Consider the following 20,845-nt stretch of genomic DNA (forward strand, 5'->3'; position numbering starts at 1 on the left):
TGCTCTCTCCCCCTACCGTGGCTACTGAGGAAGGAGCTTTCTACGCAGTGGTGGTGCGGAGGGCAGCTGAGGTCCTAGACCTTTAACTACCCTTGGTGGCAATCAAGACTAAAACTCTTGACAGAGGTGCTGCAACTGGGAGTCTCCACATCCGAACCCCTAACCTTGTTCAACGATACCCTCACATACCTCCTTTCAGGCACGTGGTCCAAACGCAGCACAGGGGTCTTGTGAATAGGACGACTGACCACTGCCTTCACTCTGCACCTGGGGGACCCAACCTTCCTCACACAATACTCTAGCACTGAGAGTTTGGTGGTCCAAGCCTCAACTTCCCAAGGCGCTTTCCCAATCGAGACTAGACTCATTTGTGAAACAGATGTTTTTTTCCACCAGCCTGGCATTGCGATCTGTGAACACTGCATGCCTTTTGGGCCATTATTCTCACACCCTGTGGAACACAGTTGCACAAGTGCCCTCACAGGTTCTGGAGGAGGCCTGGAACGTACTCTCTCAGAGCCTTGCCGATGGGAGAGACGTAGCAAAGTTCACAATTCGTTGCTGACTCGACATGGCCAACTCACTGCACAGAGAGGTTACCATGACAGTGGTTCTGAGATACCACGCCTTGTTGAGGGCATCTGTCTTTTTGGGGTAATGTCCAAGCTTTCCTTATGGAAATGCCCTTTGATTGCAGCTGTGTCTTCGGAGACAAGGCAGATTTGGTACTCACAGGCTTTAAGGACTCTTGGGCTATAGCCAAATCCTTGGGCCTCATGGCGGCCCCGTTCACCCTCAATCTGCCTTTCGCTCCTTGAATGGTTGCAGAAGGAGCTTCCAGCCGTGCCAAATCCTGCCCAGCCACCGTGCCGTGCATGCTTCCCAGTCTCTGCATGGATGAGGGCGCGATACCCGCAGGCCTCGTGGGTCAGGTGGCTAGTGGTTTGATCAGTCCCCCACCACCCAAACTGCACCAGCCTCCAAACCGTCCTAGTTCGCCCCTTTTCCAAAATGATAAATTACTACAATCACTAGTCTGACTGGTGGTTGTAGTAATTTATCAAGGATATTGATTTTACCTTGGACAAGAATCATTGGTCATGATGATAGCCTACTTGTTGTGATTATTAGAATCCTTGTATATATTGTATATATATTTACACTACACCATTCATGAGCACTTAATTCACTATAGTCACCATCACTATTGTAATTTTGTGAAATGTGATTACTGTTATTTAATGTGTTTTTCTAAATACAGTTACGCATTGGGTACTCCCTTACAGAATAAGTGATTCCTTACTGTTTTATTTTTAATTATATGGTTGAATGGCTCCTTGTTGAGACATTCTTGCAGATACATACATACTCTCTACTTTCTGGTTCCCTCTGTCCTATTTTAGATCTCCAAACCCTCAACCTCTTACTCATGACAGATAAAATTCAGGAATGCTCAGGTCTTATGTGCTCTGGACGCAGGAGACTAGATGGTAGCGTTGGACTTGCAGGATGCATATTTCCACATTCCTGTCCTGCCTGCCCATAGACGTTACCTTCAGTTCACGGTAGGCCAAGAGCACTTTCAATTCACCATGCTTCCCTTTAGCCTTACCAGCACCCCTTGGGTGATGGCGGTGGTTGCAGCTTATCTGTGGAGATCAGGGGTGCCAGTCTTACCCTGTCTCAACAACTGGCTGTTGAAGGTGGGCTGGCCCCAGGCTGTCGTCTCCCATCTCCAGACTATGGTGAACCTCCTGCTTTTGCTGGGATCAATATAAACGTGCCAAACTCACACCTGACTCCCTCTTAAACGCTACCTTTCACCAGAGCTGCTCTGGACACGTGCATTTTTGGGACATATCCTCCAGAACAGTGAATCCAGGATATATAGGCTATGATACCAATGTTTCAGCCTCTATCCTGGATTTCGGAAAGACTGACTCTGAGGTTACCGGGCCTCATGGCCTCCTGCATCCTGCTAGTGACACATGCCCGCTGGCATATGCAGGCCCTGCATTGAGACCTAAAGTTCTAGTGTGCGCAGCATCAGGAGAATCTTTCCAACATGGTCCAGATCTCGGAGTGAACTGCAAAATATCTGCAGTGGTGGCTAATGAACTGTGATTGGCTCGGAGGCAGACCCCTCTCCCTTCCCCAACCAGATCTGACAGTGGTGACAGATGCATCGCTCCTGGGATGGGTCGGCCATCTGGGAGAGGTGGAGATCAGAGGACTCTGGTCTCCGGCATTCTGACTGGCATTGAAAGCCATTCTACCCTCTATCTAGAAAGGCTAGTGCAGGAGTTCACGGAAAACAACACTGCTATGTGGAATTACAACAAACAGGGTGGGGTGGGGTTGTTGACCCTTTGTTAGGAAGCTCTGCATCTTTGGACATGGCTGGAACACTAGGGCATATCCCTAGTGGTTCAACACCAGGCGGATTTTCTGAACACCAGAGCAGACAAACTCAGCCGAATATGCCTAGCGGATCCCAAATGGCATCTCCACCCGGAGGTGGCGCAAAATCTCTTTTAGAAGTGGGGAGAACCTTGGTTAGATCTGTTCGACTCCACCCCGAATGCTCAATGTCAGTAGTTTTGCGTGCTGGAGTTTCCAAGGCAGCTCTCGCTCAGAGACTCTTTAAGTCTTGAGTGGAATTCAGGCCTCCTCTACGCTTTCTGTCCATACAACTCCTGTCCAGAGTTCTCAAGGAGATCAAGAAAGGCTGGGCCCAAGTCATCCTTGTGGCTCCGGACTGGGCCAAGAGAGTCTGGTATCCTGAGCTACTAAACATGGCCATCGATCCTCCGATCAGGCTGGCCCTTTGGAAAGATCTTCTGTCGCAGCTACAGAGGGAGTGTCATTCACCCAAACTTGTCCACTCTCGGCCTTCCTGCATGGAGATTGAGCAGTGGCAGTTGACAGCTTTTGACATTGCCGAAGTCTGTAACATAATCTTGACAGCCAGGTGTCACTCCACCAAAACAGTATACTCCTGCCGTTGGAAGAAATGTATGTCATGGTGTAAAGAAAAATCTGTTGATCTCCTTTCTGTGCCCCTTTTTGAAGTCTTACCCTTTATTCTTTCCCTTGCCCTGCAGTGGTTTGCTCTGGGCACTCTTAAGGGCTATTTATCAGCCATTTCTGCCTTCTTAAGGTTTCATGAATAGGTTTCGTAAAGGGCTTACTCATTCTCTTTCCCCATTCATTATGGCCTAGTGCGATCTTAATTTAGTTCTACCTTTTTTGATATGTGCTCCTTTCGAGCCTCTCCACAATAGTCCCCTCAGGCTTCTCATACTGGAAACAGCCTTCCTTGTGGCAATTACATCTGCCCATCCAGTAAGTGAGCTGCAGTGCTTGTCATCTAAGCTACCATACCTATTGATATATCCTGACAAACTAGTGCTTTGCACAAAGGCATCTTTTCTACCAAAAGTGTTCACTCCACTTCATGTAGTCTAATCAATTAGGCTGCCTGGTTTTTATGCACCCCCACATCCCTCCAAGGAAGAGGAGAGACTCCACTGCCTGGGCCCAAAAAGAGTGTTGGCATTCTACCTTGACTCTACCCGTGAGTTCCTGGTGGACAACCCACTCTTCATGGGATACGTGGGTTTGACGGTGCAGAACCAAACCATCTCTCGTTGGGTCATACTTTGCATCAAGATCTACTGCGCAATGGCCTAAAAGCAACCTCATGATGGTTTGCAAGCTCATTCCACAAAAGCTAAAGCAGCACCCACTGCATTAGCATGCAGTGTTCCGGGCCTGGACATCTGGGGCTCTCTGTACATGTTTACTAAACATTACTTCCTGGACAGTCAGGTCTGTAGGGTAGGGCACTTTGCCCATTCGGTCCTGCAGGACTTCCTTGTTTGGAATTGATTTGCAGACCCACCTCCGGGGACAGTATTGCTTGGGTATCTATTCAAAGGTAAGGAATCTACAGCTAGATGTCTTGAATCAATGTCAGGTACCGTTAGTCACCCTAGCGGTATTTCAGTACATCTGTTTTTTATTTTGCTCAGTGTACCACAGGAGCCAGTCATATGCAAACTGCCATTGATTCTGCTCCCAAAGCAACAGTCCTGCCCAAACTGCCAGGTCAGGTCCCCTCTGAAAGGGAAAGCAAGCAGCTCCAAACCACTTTTAATCTATGTGGTCCTTGAGAGTGGGGCTCAAGTCCTTTGACACAGTGAGCTTGGGACCTACATCTTGGCACACCCATCGCACTTAAAGGGTCACACTGAAAAAGACAAAAAAGTTATGGAATTATACTTTTAAAAAGATGAAAAAGGCTTCAGCCATGGCAACCCTCGGCTTAGTTTACTGTAGCACTGGGTGTTTCACTCAAAGGCAAAACTATTTCCCTGCCACATGGACAATGACTTAAATCCTACGGGAAAAAACATTTACCAATCTGGCAGGCCTCTTCCTGGTGGGCTAGCCACAGGCTACAGCAATGGTCACATTACAAGTAGAGCGAACATAAATTTTTGTTGCACCCGTAACAAGCTGCTGACCAAATAAACTGCTAGAAAGCTCTGACTTCTGATCTAGTCATACATAGAAAGCCATAAGCCCAGGAAAAAGTATCCCCCCTTCATTTTTATGTATAGAACGTGTTTGATGACTCTACTGAGAATATCCTCCAGCAGGACAAAATGGAAAGAGTCCTATCTAAAACTCTGAGCACCATCCATCCTGTGCCACCATAGCAACTCTTATCCTTCAAGCTGGTAAATTATTTCTGCCTTTTTTAGACCAGAACATCCTTTGAATTCAATCCATGAGAAATTGTCTCTTCTTCCTCAGATTTCCCTGAGCAGTACATAAAAAGGGAAAAACAAGCCTGCTACTACACTAACACATGCCAAGAGGTCTCACAGGCTTTACTGGAGATCTTTTGCAATTGGCCAAATAGTGAGGAGGCAGAGGAAATCTTTAGTGTGGTCCAGCACACAACTTCCCCAGACTTACTAAGTCATACAGCAAATTGGTGTGCTGTTTCGCTGTGTGATCAAGAATTAAATGTAAACGTAAGGCCGCTAGCATACACAGATCTCAGGGGATTCTTACTTCAAGGATGCAACAGTCCTCACTCATCTAGGTAGCATGCTTTCTCATTGGGCTCACTCCTCACTGGGTGGATGCTTCAATACCCAGCAGGACCCTACTGAACATAATCAAACACCCATTACTACTCCTGTTTTGGGTCAGTCTTGTTTTTAATCTTGACACGGATCCTCACCAGGAATAAATCTTGAAAGTGCTGAATCCCAGGGTCAGGGAGTGAATGAGGACTTGCACCCTGACTGCCCAGAACAGAACGGGTACAAGATAAGTCTATTGTGGATTCCAGAGGACTTGCACCCTGACTGCCCAGAACAGAACGGGTACAAGATAAGTCTATTGTGGATTCCAGAATTCAAATCAAGGAGAGTCCAGGATACCTTAAATCAAGCCAATGCCCTTAAATTGATCAGAGCCCTTTCAGGACTGGAGCAGGTGGTGTCAGAGGCCTTCTTATCTTACATTTCTACTTACTTGAGGTAAGCAGGTATCAGAACCCACCCTGGTTACATTCAACTCCTTGTGTCATCCATCAAAAATATTAGAGAACAAAGACCTGTTGAAAAGTTGGGGTATAGGGATAGTAACATTCCAGGAAGATTGCTATCCCCCTTCCTTCTACAGCAAGTCCTCTAACCAAGGAGAAAAAAACACAAATTTGATACTGAAAAGTGCTAGCACCCTCTTGGCCCACCAGGGTGCCAATTCTAGCAAAACTGGACCAAAAGACCGCCGCACAGAGAAGAACTGTATTCAAGCAAATTGACTCAGAGTTGGAGCTGGCTTCCGTCAGCCCTGACGGTGGTTAACCCCAAAGACCGAATAGCGAAGCAACCAAGCATAAGCACAATGAAACAGGGTAACAAAAGTATATGTTCATGGAACCTGCGAGGACTTCTAGCAAAAACCGAGGACTCCCTCCAGTTAGATTACCTGAAAACCTTTGCTGTAATAGAGGTTAAAGAGACCTGGGCACTATCCAATATAACCCTGATAGAGTTTGTGGAATATAGCAGGTTTGCTCACAAAAGCAACACCTTTCGGAGAGCGAAGGGGGATTAGCCATTTATGCGAGTTCTAATCTATCCACATAGGTTACAGTGATGTACATCCAGGAACCGTGGCTATTGACTCTTCATTTGGATGGATGGTTGCAGCAGTTTGCAGAACCTTTTGATCCTTTCCAATGTCTATATTAACCCTAAAGAAAAACCTATGAGAGTGGATGAACTAATCAACCAGCTACAGAAGCTGAAGAGGGACTGTTGGGCAGCTAACCTGCTAATCAATGGAGACAAATTTAATTATTTTCCAGCCCCCAGATGAAGATCATGAGGATGCACTTGGGGCCTTGCCAGATCAAAACTATCCACTCCAAAGGCGTCCAGATAAGATCGAAGATACACTGCTGACAGCCTGTGAACTGGCTGGATTTAGTTTTGAATGGCTGCCTCCTGGGAGACATCCTGCCATTGTCGACCAGGTTGTCAGATAAAACTATTTCTTAACTTGACTGTTCTATGGTAAATTATAGTCTATATGGTCGAGCCATAGACTTTAAAATCAACCACTGCACTGAGAGTGATCATCATCCACAAACCATCTGGTTCAGAGCTAACACAAACAGACTCGGGCCTGCTAGAACTCTGCAAGAAAACAATCATACTGAAAATCTAAAGCACCTAAAGTAGAATGCAGATATCATCCATGACCTGTCGGTTGCTGCCGCTGAAATCCTCACGACACAACCAATGAGCCATATCCAATAGAGACCTGGGAGCGTTTCTCCGAGTGCTTGGTGGCAAAATCTCCAGCAAAAGGATAACATAAAGTTGCAAGCATCACCTTGAAAAGGAACTCTTGTGCGCTGAGGGCAATCCTACTAATAAGATAAAAAAAATCAGCAGATCTCTCAGGCAACTGAGGCGTTTCCCTCGCACCCATCCCTGTAAAAAAACGAGGTTTGGGATTTCTAGAAAGGCAGGCACGATACCCAATGGACCAAGCTCCTATATTTATCAAAACAAAAAGACCCGAAGATGTTCTGGAAGTTAATCAGTGATGACTGAAAAAGGCCCAAGGGGGTAAATAATGCAAACATCAGTGAGGGTGACTGGGTTGAGTATGTGAAGTTTCACTTAGTACGGAGCTCAGATGGTCTAAGCCCTCTTGTGCCATTCACAAAGGATTTCCACATAGCAAACAATGTCCCCGTCCCACTGGAATATTTTGCATCATTAGTAACTAAGGACCAGATATATACTTTGTGACGCAAAAGTGCGCAAACGCAGTTTTGCATCAAAAATTGTAGCACTGGCTAGCGTCATTTCTTAACACCACCTGTGCGTCATATTTATACTTTGAAGCACGGTGGCGCTAAGAACAGGTTAGAGTCATTTTTTCTGACGCTAACCATTGGGCCTTGTCGTAAGGCAAAATGACGTTAGCGCAGGAAAAATGACCCTAATCTGGTTTGCTACATAGAAAAACATCGTAAAACGGATATGTGTCATTTTTCACTGCAATAGTGTACAAAAGCAATGCAAACGCAGCAAGCAGTGCTAATGAGCCCCAAAATGGATCCCAGAAACCAGGAGAAACCCAAGGGAGACCCCACACAACCAGGAACCAGCCAGGTGGACACAGACAAGACCCAGGGGAGAGACCAGAAGAAGAGGAAGTGTTGCTTCAGTGCAGAGGAGCATGAAATCCTGGAAAGAGAGGTGACGGAGCATCAGCATCAACTATTCATCACCCCTAAATTAACAACTGGGAGGAGAGAGGCACTTAGGCAACAGATTGTGGACAAGATTAACATTGTGGCAGGGGTCAGGAGTGCCAGAAGCGCTGGAATGACTGTAAGCGCAGACAAAGAGAAAATGGCAAGGAACAGGAAGGCAGCACTGCAGACCGGAGGTGGGAGTCCAGCACTGCAAGAGGACCTAAAGGAGATGGAGGAGATGGTTGCAGCCGTCATCCCGGAGGAAATCGTGACTGGAATCGCAGGACAGCACAGACTATCAGGAAACAACACATATGCAGGGTGAGTTGCATGGGGGACAAAAATGCCTAAATGTCAAGTGCAAGAAGGGTGAGGCAGATACCTACTACACAATGCATGTCAGCCCTGAAAATCAGGCAGTGGGAAGGGCAAAGGGGCACAGCACGGGTGCAAGGGCTGTGCAGGGACATCCATGGGCACAGCACAACACCAACAACCTTTGCATTAGGGTACACCACCATGTCAAGGCTGGTGGAAATGCTGAAGCAGACGAGGAGGGTAAGGTAGAACATAAAACTGGGCTGCTGTCACAGGACAGCTGGTATTGTCAGAATGTAAACTAGAGGACAATGCACAGTCTCAGGCCACTGGCTCAAGCAGCATTTACCATTAACAACACTTGCCACTACTACCTGTGCTGTGTCTGCTGGTCAAGTAGGAAATGGCAGTTAGGTGCCCATGGCACAAACACACTCAAACTACGGGATCAGTATGACTACGTGATCAATCCCCATTAATCCTTATCCAAGCGCAACTCCTGTTAACTGCTCATGTCCATAGACTCAATAAACATCAGGCACTGTCACATACGTTATGAAGTAAACAGCAGTAATCTCATACCCATGCTGCCCATTCCAGGGTCTATCCCTGTGCCTGTATCACAATAGCTGCAATGCCACCATGCAACATCTCAGGTGTCATGGTGCCAAGACAACAGCATTGAGGGGGGAGGACATATGTGTGTAGCTAGGCAAACACACCCGCACATTCATAAGAGGAAATGGAACTCTGCCAGACCCATCATTGCAATGCAATGTAGCACACATACGCAAACATCAACATGAGAGACTACTAATGGTGACACCTGTATTGTTTCTGGGAAATGCAATACATGGTATGGTGCAAGGTCTCAGCACCATATAGGTGTATGTGAAAAATGATAGACTGGGATAGGGCCATATTGTTATGTGTGGTGCATGTGGCATCAGCACACCAACAATCAATGTAAGGCCTCACCATGCTAATGGAACCAAAAGGAGGGTTGATTAGGACAAGAAGGTGGTAAGCCACAATTTGGACAGAGCCCACACCTAGAAGATCTGGTGCAGACAATTCCCCAAACTGCCCACACTACATGTGACATGCAGGTGGGGCATAGGCCTGAGAGACTGCAAACATTTATGACAGGAACAATGCATGGGAACCAAGATTACAATGTACCACCAATAGGAAGTCCATGACATCACATTACAACTGCCACAACACAGTCACACTAATTGTACAATATCTCATTGCAGAGGACGATGGCTCTCCTGTCATCAGCTGGACTACCCTGATGACCTGGGTGACCAGCTGACAACCATCAGCCAGGAAACCCTCCAAGATGTCCAGGGAATCCTCCAGACACCACCTCCAGTTTCAAGGAGGAGCACACATGCAAGATCCATCCCTGAGGACCTACCCACCACCCCAATAGTACGACCTGCCAGCTCAAACACAGCTGAGGACTCTAATGACACTGGGACCACCTTTGAGAGGACAGTAGTGGAAGTACAGTGGGAGCTGGCCAAGGAGGTGCGGATGGGGATGCCAACTATGGCAGCCAGCCTTGAGGGGATGCGCATGTGCATGATGATGTCCGCAGAACAGTCAGCAGCCATACAAGTCACACAATCCCTACTGTAAGGAGTCCAACAGTGTGTGAGGGACCTCACCACTGCCGTGAGGGAGTTGCCACAACACCTGCCCTCGCAATCTTGCAGCTGCATGTATGACAACAGCTGGACTCCCTCAGGGCAGACATGGCTGCCTACCACAGGGATGTTGCTGCCATACTCAATGATCAGCAGCTCCTCCTTGCTGCGGTGATGCATGACAACAGCTGGACTCCCTAAGGGCAGACATGGCTGCCTACCACAGGGATGTTGCTGCCATACTCAATGATCAGCAGCTCCTCCTTGCTGCGGTGATGCCAAATCTAGTTCCACAGATGGCAGCTGCCGGGAATTTGGAGTCCACTTCTCCAACCACTGAAGTCTGTGATGCCCCCTCAAACCCACCACCACCACCATCAAGGGCAGAGGAGATGACACACACATCAGAGGATGAAGATGTGGAACAGATCATATTCACCCGTAGGAGTACCGGTATCACCAGCCCATGCCACATGGGCACTGAAGTTCATTTGTCCTGTACTTGACAGCATGTCAGTGTTGCTACAGTTGGTGACATGCACTCTTCACCAACACATTGTTAACCTTACCACTATGGACTGCAATTGTTTCTCACTACTCAATTGGCGATTCATGTTCCTCTGCACTGAATGACTCTTTATCTCAGCATGTCCAATTACATGTCCCTCAACCTTGCGCTTGTGTTGCGTCACAATAGAATGCTTTACACTAATGGGGTCACAAACCTGTATTATGTAAATATTGCACTACAGCACTTTAAAATAAACAACACCCACACAACCACTTTGTCTCTGTGTAATGTGACATATCTACTTTGCTGGAGATTTGTGATGCATGTAACATGTCAATAGTCACAGTGTCAATACCAGAGTGTAGAAATAATGTGGGCAGATATTTACGCACAAGGGCCATGACTTCCAATTCTTCTGCGCTGCTTTTGCCTCATTTTTGAAGTAAAAGCAGCACAAACTTACAAAATATCATTGTAATTTGTAAGTTTGGGCTGCTTTTGCGTTAAAAAAAGAGGCAAATGCAGTGTAATAATAGTGTATTTCTGGCCCAAGGCATCTACAAGATGAAACTCAATGCTGGCCACATCCCCTACAAGAAAGTCATTGTGTATGTGGCATTTGCTTCAAAACATACATGCCTCACCCACAACATACAGCAAGAATGGCTGTGTAGGAGTGTTTGGCCAAAAAAGTCAGTTGGGATTACAATTAAAACACATAGGCGTGAATTGTGAATACTTGAGCTTATCAGAAATTGACACTACTCAGCTTAGCAGTGTTCACATGTACATCGGGGCTGCAGGCAGACATCCCACAGTGCTCAGCATTCCAACCCAGGACCCAAACGATGACAGCTTTAAAACCACACCTACCTGTCCAATAAATGGGAACCATAGTCATGTTGAGTGGTGGGTACAATGGATGGCAGATGCATAGAGATTTAGATGTGTTGTAGCTGCCAATGTGACAGCTCAGTTGGAAGTGGGAATTAACATGTCAAGAGTGGGATGTGGATGCAGGACGGAATACACATGCCAACAGAAAATTGGCACTGTACACTCATGCAAAGACCAAGATCCCCAAGCATATGACACATGCCGTAAAGGAGTACCTAAAACTTTAATAACTATGTACAAAACAAAACTGAAAACTATGTCACACACCAATACTAACCTAATCTATTCTAACTATAAATTACCCACAACTGGGCCTAGCTACCCTATGCTAAACTTACTTACCACATTTAACAACACACTCTAAACATTTGCCCCCCACCGCCCTTATATGACGAGACAAATGTAGGACAACATATACTAACCTAAATAGATACTAACTAATACTAAACAAATATATATATTTTGTATTTATGATAAGTTTTATATATTTTTTTATTCGAATACACAAAAGCCCCAACATTAACCCCCACCCACAAACTAACATGTAATCATATGAAACCCCCCCACCTACTTATTCTATCTAAACTACTACCCTACTCTAACCTATCACTAAACCTACTAAAAAAACTGGAGAAGGAAAGAGGAGGGAGGGGATGGAAATAGGGGTGATGGAAGGCAGGAGTTCTGAGGTTTGCCCTCTTCAGAGTTTTCTTAATAGATTTCAGCCTCTTGCTATTTCTGTCCACATCCCGCTGGATAGTGTCAAACTTTTTCATGACTTTACGCATATCCCTCTGGAGCTGGGAAATGGTGGCCATGTCCAAAGCAGCAGATGTGGTGGTCTGTGTTCCATACGTAGTTGCTCCTGCAGGTGTGGTGGTCGGTGGTGCTGAAATGGAAGGTCCAGCAGGTGTGGTGGGTGTTGGTTTCCGAGGTTGAGGGTGCAGCAGGTGGGGCTGATCTTATGGTGGCTGCTGTGCTACTGGCTGCAGTTGTGGTGGTGGCTCCACCTGTCGTGGCCAATGCCGGTACCCCTTGGCTGAAAGCCTGCCATTCTCCTGTGGCTTTCTCTCTCCGATAGCGTCTTGCCATCCTCCGGAACCCAGACTCGACATCCAAGATGTGCCTGTACCTCACTGCCCACCTCTGAAAATCCCTGATCTCCACTGCATTCATGTTAGCAGCTGTAAAAATTAGACAGGCAACCATCAGTGTCATCATTGTGTGATGTATGTACAGATGATAATCTAACACTCTCCCTCAAATTGCACATGCAGTCCAAATCACAGTACATTCTCTAAGGAATGAAATGGCAACGCTGCCTAACCATCAAGTATTTAACAGCACAGCAAAGCACAACAAGAGGTGTACCAAATAAAGTGATCTGTGCATTGATGTAGTGCAATGTGTCACAATGCAAATGAAGCAAGTACTTCACATGGGCCAGGCTGACTAATCCTTATCATCTGAGTCAACTTCAAGGCACCCAAGACCAGTGATTTGTATATGTAATTGGCAGGATGGAATGCTGTTGCTAATCATAAGGGGTCAGTGTTGTTTGGGACACATGCATGCTTGAATGAGATGACTGTCATCTACACTGTGACCATCACATCTACCTACATATATGTTCTTCCCCTACCTCGTGCTTCAGGGGGGATGGGCATGCAATACATTATCACAATTGTCGAGTACAACCACAAAGCCATGTCCACCTGTATATGGATTTAGTGAGTGCAACACATGTGAGGAGGGCTGCCACCTAGGAATGAGGTATCCATTGGTCAATCACTTTTACATTCATGTTTCCATTTGTGGACAACCATCAACCACTGACCTGCCAACACAGTTCCAAAATCACCCACATTGATGATAGCACAAGTCTGGCCTTGACCTGCATGCATGCCTATTACATACCACATAAGTGTCACGTAAATGGAGTACATCATATGGGGCTAGATGCTGGGGAACAGTTACCCATACAGTCCTACATGTACATTACAATAGAGGGATGTGCAATTTTGTGTGGAAAACTGATGCATCACTGTCTTGTGAAAATGAGCGTATGACTCAGTGACAATATTCTGACACTGGAGCACTTCCAAGTCAAATGTGGACCTACATGTGGCTACTAATCACCTTGTTCACATGCTGCTGCCTATTGGGCAGCACAAGACTCCCAACATATGACTCTCTGCCTGTGAATGTCTAACCCTTGCATGGAACACTATGTCAACCTCCAGTCAAGTAATATGTCAGATCACGTGCCAGCTCATCATATCGTGCAATGAGTGCAACGCACAAGAGTCACTCACACAACAGCTGCAATCACTACACAGGACAGACATTTTCACACTTACTGGATACATCTGGGTCCTCAAATCGAGCCACTTCCCCGATGGTATAGGGGGCCGTTCCACCTGTAAGACATTGAAAGGAAATATCTGCTCAGTGTCCGATCACTGTACAAATGTGTGGACAACATATCACAGTGTGTAACATTTTATATGAGTGAGCTGCTGATCCTGCATGGAGACACTCCAACAGACATACCACTGCAAGCTCGCATTGACACTGACACTCTAATGAGTGATAGACACATATATGCACACATGCACTGGGCCTAGCAATCATGTGGTGCTAAACCTGATTACAAAGATTTGTGGCTAATCCATTTCAGATGGTACTCCATGTCATGATTTGTAATTGGGTGACAATTTCAATGGCACTTCCTGGTGCGCTGCAGTACAAGTGACTCAGGTATTGTGGCTTGTGGTTTAAGGGACAATGAATAACTGTGTGATGGACATATGCGTCAATTTTCAGTCAGCAATTATTGTGCATTCAGTGGTCCATAACAGATGTGGCACAGTTGTATGTAGGTAACAATTGCCCCATTGGCAGTGTCCCCTAAGCCGTATTTGCCCCCTTTGCCAACATGATGGCAGGGATTATGTGTGTTTAATAATGACAAAGTAGCGCTAAACATGGATAGCCCACTTTGCTGTTCCAAAACAGTGCAATGTGGTATGCTGACAGTGTCTTAGCTGATCCTCATTGACAGAATGCATGGGCACAGGTGTTGTCATTTCACCTGAAATGTGTTACTCAGAGCCACATGTACCAAGATCAGATTTTGTGAGTCACACATTGCGAGACTTAGCCATTAGCAAGTAGGATGATCTGAGGTACAACACTGTCAATGGCATTGTTTGCAATTCACAAATGGGGTGGAAAATGACCTACCTCATGAATTTTGATGAGGTATGTCTCATTTTGCAAACCCCCCTGGGAATGGCGGCATTCACAGGGATGCTGGCCTGCAGGGCTCAGCAGACCACCATGTCTGTGACTGCTTTCAAATAGGGATGTAAATTTTCATTTAATAGCATCCTTATTCCAGCAGGGGTAAACAGAAAGCATTTCAAAAACCAATATTATGACTGAAATAATTTTGTGGAATTAGTCAGTGGTCCGTGGGACAGCTTCCTGCTCAGAAACAATTTTTGGGCATGCATTCACAAAGGGAAAGGGATCCCATGTGGACCCCTCCCCTTTTGAAACTGGGTTAGCACCAACTTCGAACGGATGGTAACTGCAATTTTTTAGTGCCAGCACTTGTGCTCAAGAAAGAATCAGCAGACTGCGACTCGATAATAGGAAAGGAATGCCTCTTCCTAAATGCCACTAGCAAACCCTGTTTTGTGACTGGACAATGTGATTGCAGAATGGCAAAATTGGGGGGGGGTGCATTTGAATGAATATTTTTCCTGACGTAAACACAAAAAATCTGAAAACTAGGCCATTTGTGAAAAGTTATAAATAGCTTGGTACATGTAGCCCTAAGTAATAGTCGGACATACCTCAACAAAGCTGAGGTTTGCATTGTTAACATGTCTAAACATGTGGAATACATCTCAGTACTGGGACACTAACAGTTTGTTTTATTTGCATTCAACATGGCCACAAACATTGCATGCAGCACGTCAAGACATCTGCTACTGTCACTCAGGAGCATTCTACTGTACACATTTGTCAATGTGATACTCACCCACAGGGCCACCGATCACCACGCCCAGGTGGTCCAGCAGGTCCTGTTCTCGGGCCACCAGGTCAGCACAGCGATGCTTCAGCTGGTGCTAGTTCCTTAATGTGTTGAAGAAACGTTTGAGGTGGTAGAGCACCTTGCCCCAACGCAGCCACCTTGCCTCTGTGTAATAACCCTGTATCACACGCCCACCCAACTCCAGCATCATCGACAAAAGTGGCACACCAGCCACACAAAGGCCCCAAGCTCCTCCTCACCCATGCGGGTCAGCCTCGCCCTTCCCGACATGTTAGTGCACAACAATTTAAACAGAAAAAGGGAAAAAGGAAGGATAATAAATCTGAAAAAAGGAAACTTACACCCCAAACTACAAACCCCAACTAACCCAACTTATCTAAACCCCAAACAGCCACCCAACAGTACAAATACAATCCAAAAGACACTAGACTACACAAAAACACTTAAACAGGTACAATATCCAAATAGAATACACGAAAAGACACGAGAGACACCACAAGCTACAATAAATGCAATCCAAACACGAGCAACACCAAGACACAGCCACACAGTCAAGAAAAAGCACAGACTGTAAAGTGAAAGTGAAAGTACACCCACAGTACCATGTCTGTAAACAGTATTTCATATTACATCACTTCCTGTCCCCTTTGCAGCCCGTTTTCCGTCTTGTGTGTATTTTTTTTATGCATACGTAGTTTGCATGAATATATTTGACGCATAACCTACATGTGTGGCAAAATACCACGCATTACCGGGAAACTTCTATTTTAATGGATATCCGCATGCATAGGGTTCGCTGGTGGAATTAAAGCTAAGGGCCCATGTATGTTTAGTTAGCACTAGTGTTGCTTTTTGATGCATTTGCGTCAATTTATTTTACTCAAACTGTGTTTGTGTGGTTTTTCATTATTTAACATGCATGCACCCTGTATCAATATGAAGATAGGATGGTATGGCCTGTAGTGTGTGGTATAGTGGTTGGCCACATGTGGTAGAGCATGCAACTGCGGCCCACATTTATACTAGCTTTGCGCCGCATTTCCTTCATTTTATGACACAAAAGCGGCACAAACTTACAAAATACAATTGTATTTTGGAAGTTTGCGCTGCTTTTGTGTCAATAAATAAAGGCAACGCGGCGCTACAAAAGTATAAACCATACTCTGTGTGTGAATGAACTGTAACAATATGTGTGCTTCTGATGGAACGGCATGCAATACATTTGACGTAATGCTCATGTATGAATGTGTTACAAATAGGGTATCTACATCAGATGGCAATAAGTGATGTACAACACTCATGATATGTTTTTGTAATATGTGTTGACTCATTTGATGTGTGTAGTTGTTTGACTTTGGGGACATCACATTTCCCACGACAAACAAAACACAGGGAAGATTGAGGATGGCTGACGAGGGCTATGTCGGATATGTTACTCCTCATATGTCATTAAACTTGGCTGCGACTTCATAGTGACTTGTGTGTGAACTACCCACATGACGGCCATTTGTCCATGTTTGGTAGGTACAGTGTTTGTGACACTGTGCCTTAATTCCACTCATAAAACTTTATGTACATGTCAGTTTGACTAATGAAAATTACCTATGTTACTCATGTTGCTGTGGTGGACCTGCTGCCCTGGCTGCATGTGTTCACATATTTTGAGATGGGCACGTACAAGTGTGTGGGCATGTGTACCCTGTGTCAGTATCGGGCTCCCTGGTGTTATGGTTTCGTGCAGGTCGAGTCTGTTGGGGCAACCCGTGAGTTCACAGAGTATCTTGCAAGGAAGAAGGGTACCAAAGCAGAAGAGCAGCTAAAAGCATAGAAGGGGATAGGGCAGCTGTGGTAAGGCATATAATACAGAAGAGTGAATACAGAGCAACCTTAGTGTGGACAAATATGGAACGGGTCCGTAATGGACAAACATGCAGGGCTTATCACTAAGATTGTACACAGGGTAGGGCTCAGAACTTCCCACAGCAACAGGGAACGTCAGTGCCTCTGTGCAGATTAATCTCACAGCTAGTCCCCAGGCAAGCCCCATAGAAAGGTGGCAGCAGAAGTGAATCTGTGTCTGGACCCTTGGGGCATAAACAAGGACTGTCCTTACATACACAAGGCTAGCCCTTGTTTGTCGGGCTGGAGACACAGTAAAAATTCCTGGAATACAGCCATAGCACACTGTCACTGTTAGGCACTAATGACTACATGCAACACTAGACAAAGGATGGGGGCTGGATTAGTCTACTGGAAACCAGGCGCTAGAACAAATACAAAGTTAAACACTTCTAGACAGGTGAGGACTGATAGTACACTTACCAGACGCGATATCCCAAGAGGAAACAGAAGGCAAGGGAACCAACTAGGAGGCAAAGCCAGGCACAGGGAACAGGCTCTAATTGAGGCAAAGGCTGGAGCAGGTCTGGGTAACAGAAAGCAGGCTCTAGCAGAAACAAACATGAACAAGGCCGAGAAACAGGGAGCAGAGTCTGACTGGAACAAGCAGGAACAGCACTGTGTAAACAGAGAGCAGGTTCAGGCGTAATCAGGACTGTAACACAATCCAGCAAGGGTTCTGGAACACAAATGAATTGTACTTCAATGCACGACGAGGAGCATCAGGGAATGGCAGCTTCTAAGCAGTTCCAGACAGCAGCAAGGCCAGGGCAGAGTCACATGGCTGGGCTGCACGAGAGATGTCACAGTTGTGTGCAGCTTCAGTCTCTCACAAGTCCCGGAGGGGAGAATCCAGTATAAAGAGACAACCAGACTTTTCCCATAAGAAGCAATGGACAGAAGATTACAGGTCTTATCGACAACCAGGCAGTGCATTATGGGACCTGAAGTCAATGCAGGCTAATGTAGTTCTTCTATAGCATGCCATATGGAAAAGGGATGCAAACAGGAGTCAGAATGGGAGTCTGGGTGAGTGTTAATGATGATTCCCAGGGTACAGATAGTCCATTTACGGCACCACCTAGAGATGAGAGGGCAGAGACTTAACACATGACAGTGGCAGGACTTATTGCTAGGGATGAACTGCACAGGGCATGTGTTGTGACCATTGCTTGTCATACCTGGGACACTCATGCTATCTATTTTCAGAAATGATGCACCGAAAATGTCTCACTTACTAATGTCAGGGGTCTGTTCATACATTCCTGTGACCACTGATATGTCACATCCACTGCATCATATATGAGGCGCTTATTTACCTTATGATTGGAAATGTCATAGTTGTGTGTCATGTGCTACAGTAGACCATGTTGGCAAAGTGGATGTGTGTCATATGCTGTGATCCTATGATTTTGTCCCTCGAATGTGAAATTCAAAAGACGATTTGTTTTATATGTGTGTGATGTTTGCTGTACAATCATACGCATCACATGTGTTGTTGCATCAGAAGTTGTCAGATTTGTCTTTGTGACATGCTCCCTGAGGTAATACTCACATTCCTAAAGAACATGTGATGGAGAAATAGGTAACCAGAGCAGAATTGTGTGATAAAGTGAGGTGAAAGTTTTGAACATTCTGCTGTCTGCAGCGCATTCCTGCAGCTGTGTTTCGATGTTCCCCCTCATTTTCCCTGGCACCATCCTCCTCCTACTCAGGCAGTTCTTGCTCGGGTTCATGGGGGATATTCTTCCTCACACAAATGTTGTGCAGGATGGCACAAGTCAATATGATCTTGCAGACCATTTCTGTGGCATATAGGAGGCTGCCTCCTGTGATGTCCAGGCACCTGAATCTGGACTTCAGGATGCCAAAGATCCTTTCCAGAATGATGCGTGTCCTCTGATGTGCCTCATTATAGGCACGCTCTGCTGCTGTGCTTGGGTTGGGGAATGGGGTCATGATCCATGGCTGGATCCCGTAACCCTGATCAGCTGAAAAATAAAATGGGGTAACGTTTTTTGTTGGTGCTTGCACCAGGAATGTCATGTAGCATGGCAGTTGATATCTTATGTCGTCTGTGACTAATATGTGTTTGTGGCATTGTGTGAGATCCCGGCCTTCTGTGAGGTTTTTCTGCAGTGGGTTGTTTGACTTGACAACTTGTGTTTGGCTCATTGACCTGGTATCTATGAATGTGTTTCCAAACTGCTGGTCAGTATGTATGTACCATGCGTTGGGTAGTGAGCAACATGTTTCAGTGTGCTTTCAGTGGAGGGGACATGATACTTCCACACACACAATAGATTCTGATGTGGTGGTAACATGGTTGCACTACATGGCCAGGACATCCCATCTAATTAGACATATGTAATTTCAGATGAAATGCAACAGTGAGGTCCTTTGATTAGGCTTGGTGACAATGCACAACACATCTCCCTAAGTTGGCAGCACTGAGGTGTTCAGTATTGACAATGCACAATTGTCCCATGTGTGACTTGGTTCTATGCAAACCTTTGTAGTTCCCTGTACCAGAGGCTCATGTGCAACCATGCACCTACACAAGCAAACTTGCTCCAAGTAACCTGGCTAACTGCCTTGTGGAGGTGGATGCATCTGTGCAGGAAGGGCCATCTCCCTGTACATCTGTTATTTTGATGGACAATTGGCTCTTTCAGCGTGTGCAGGATTGTGTAGTTTGCATTAGTGGCACATCAATATGTGTTCATAGCACAGTTCACTTCCTTATTGCTACCTGGCAACGGCACCCCAGGAGTGATATATGATGTTGGGACTGTCTTAGTATTTCCGTGTCACCTACATGTGAGTCAACATCATCATGCTATGTGTCGCATCGTGTTTGACCTGCAGCAACACATATTGCACACCCCTTCCACAGTACTTATTGCTTGGGAGGGTGTGGGATTTACTATGTGGCTTAATGTAATAGTAAATGGTTCATCTTCCAAGTTGTACTTCCAGTGCAGGCCATGTCATTGTCACTGTGTGATTTGACATTGGTCCCTTGTAGCTCTTGGGTGGTATCTAATGTTATTGGCAGCCGTCATTTGCCCATAGGACTGTATCCCATTGTGTCAGGGTGTACAACATAACTACCTATGTCACACCTCAGTGTCTTCCTGCCCACGTGTCAATGTAGTTTGGACTCTTGCTCTGAGCAAGACTGCTGGTTTAAGGATGACAGTACTTTTGTTTGTAGGCGACTATGCCCTTCCTACAACAAGTCGCAACTGTTGTTCCAACCTTACCGGCTCACTAGCAGCACCTCACCAGAAACACAATAGTAAAAGGTGATTTATGGCAGCCGTTATGCATGGACTTGAGAATAGGACATCTCAGGGAGTGTCGTGGTTAAACGGAGATTACCCCTTTCTCACAGATATATCATGTCTCATACAAACACAGGCAATAACAAAGATGCAGTAGAGTTTCAATAGTTTTTATTTAACATAACTGCAATTTGAGATAAATTGCATGGGCTGCAATGATTAGGATAATGAATAATGCAAGGAACAGAATTGTGAAGACAAGAGTCATTATTACAAAGACCCCCACCATCTTGCAATATGTAGAAAAGACATACGAGATGTAATATGCCCTAATACCCTAATGTGAAATGGCCTAACCTCCTACCTAAAGGAGAGCTGAGTTTGTTAAACCTAATCTGCCAATGCCATGTC

This window comes from Pleurodeles waltl, chromosome 9, assembly GCF_031143425.1.
Source record: "Pleurodeles waltl isolate 20211129_DDA chromosome 9, aPleWal1.hap1.20221129, whole genome shotgun sequence".
Classification (NCBI taxonomy): Eukaryota; Metazoa; Chordata; class Amphibia; order Caudata; family Salamandridae; genus Pleurodeles; species Pleurodeles waltl.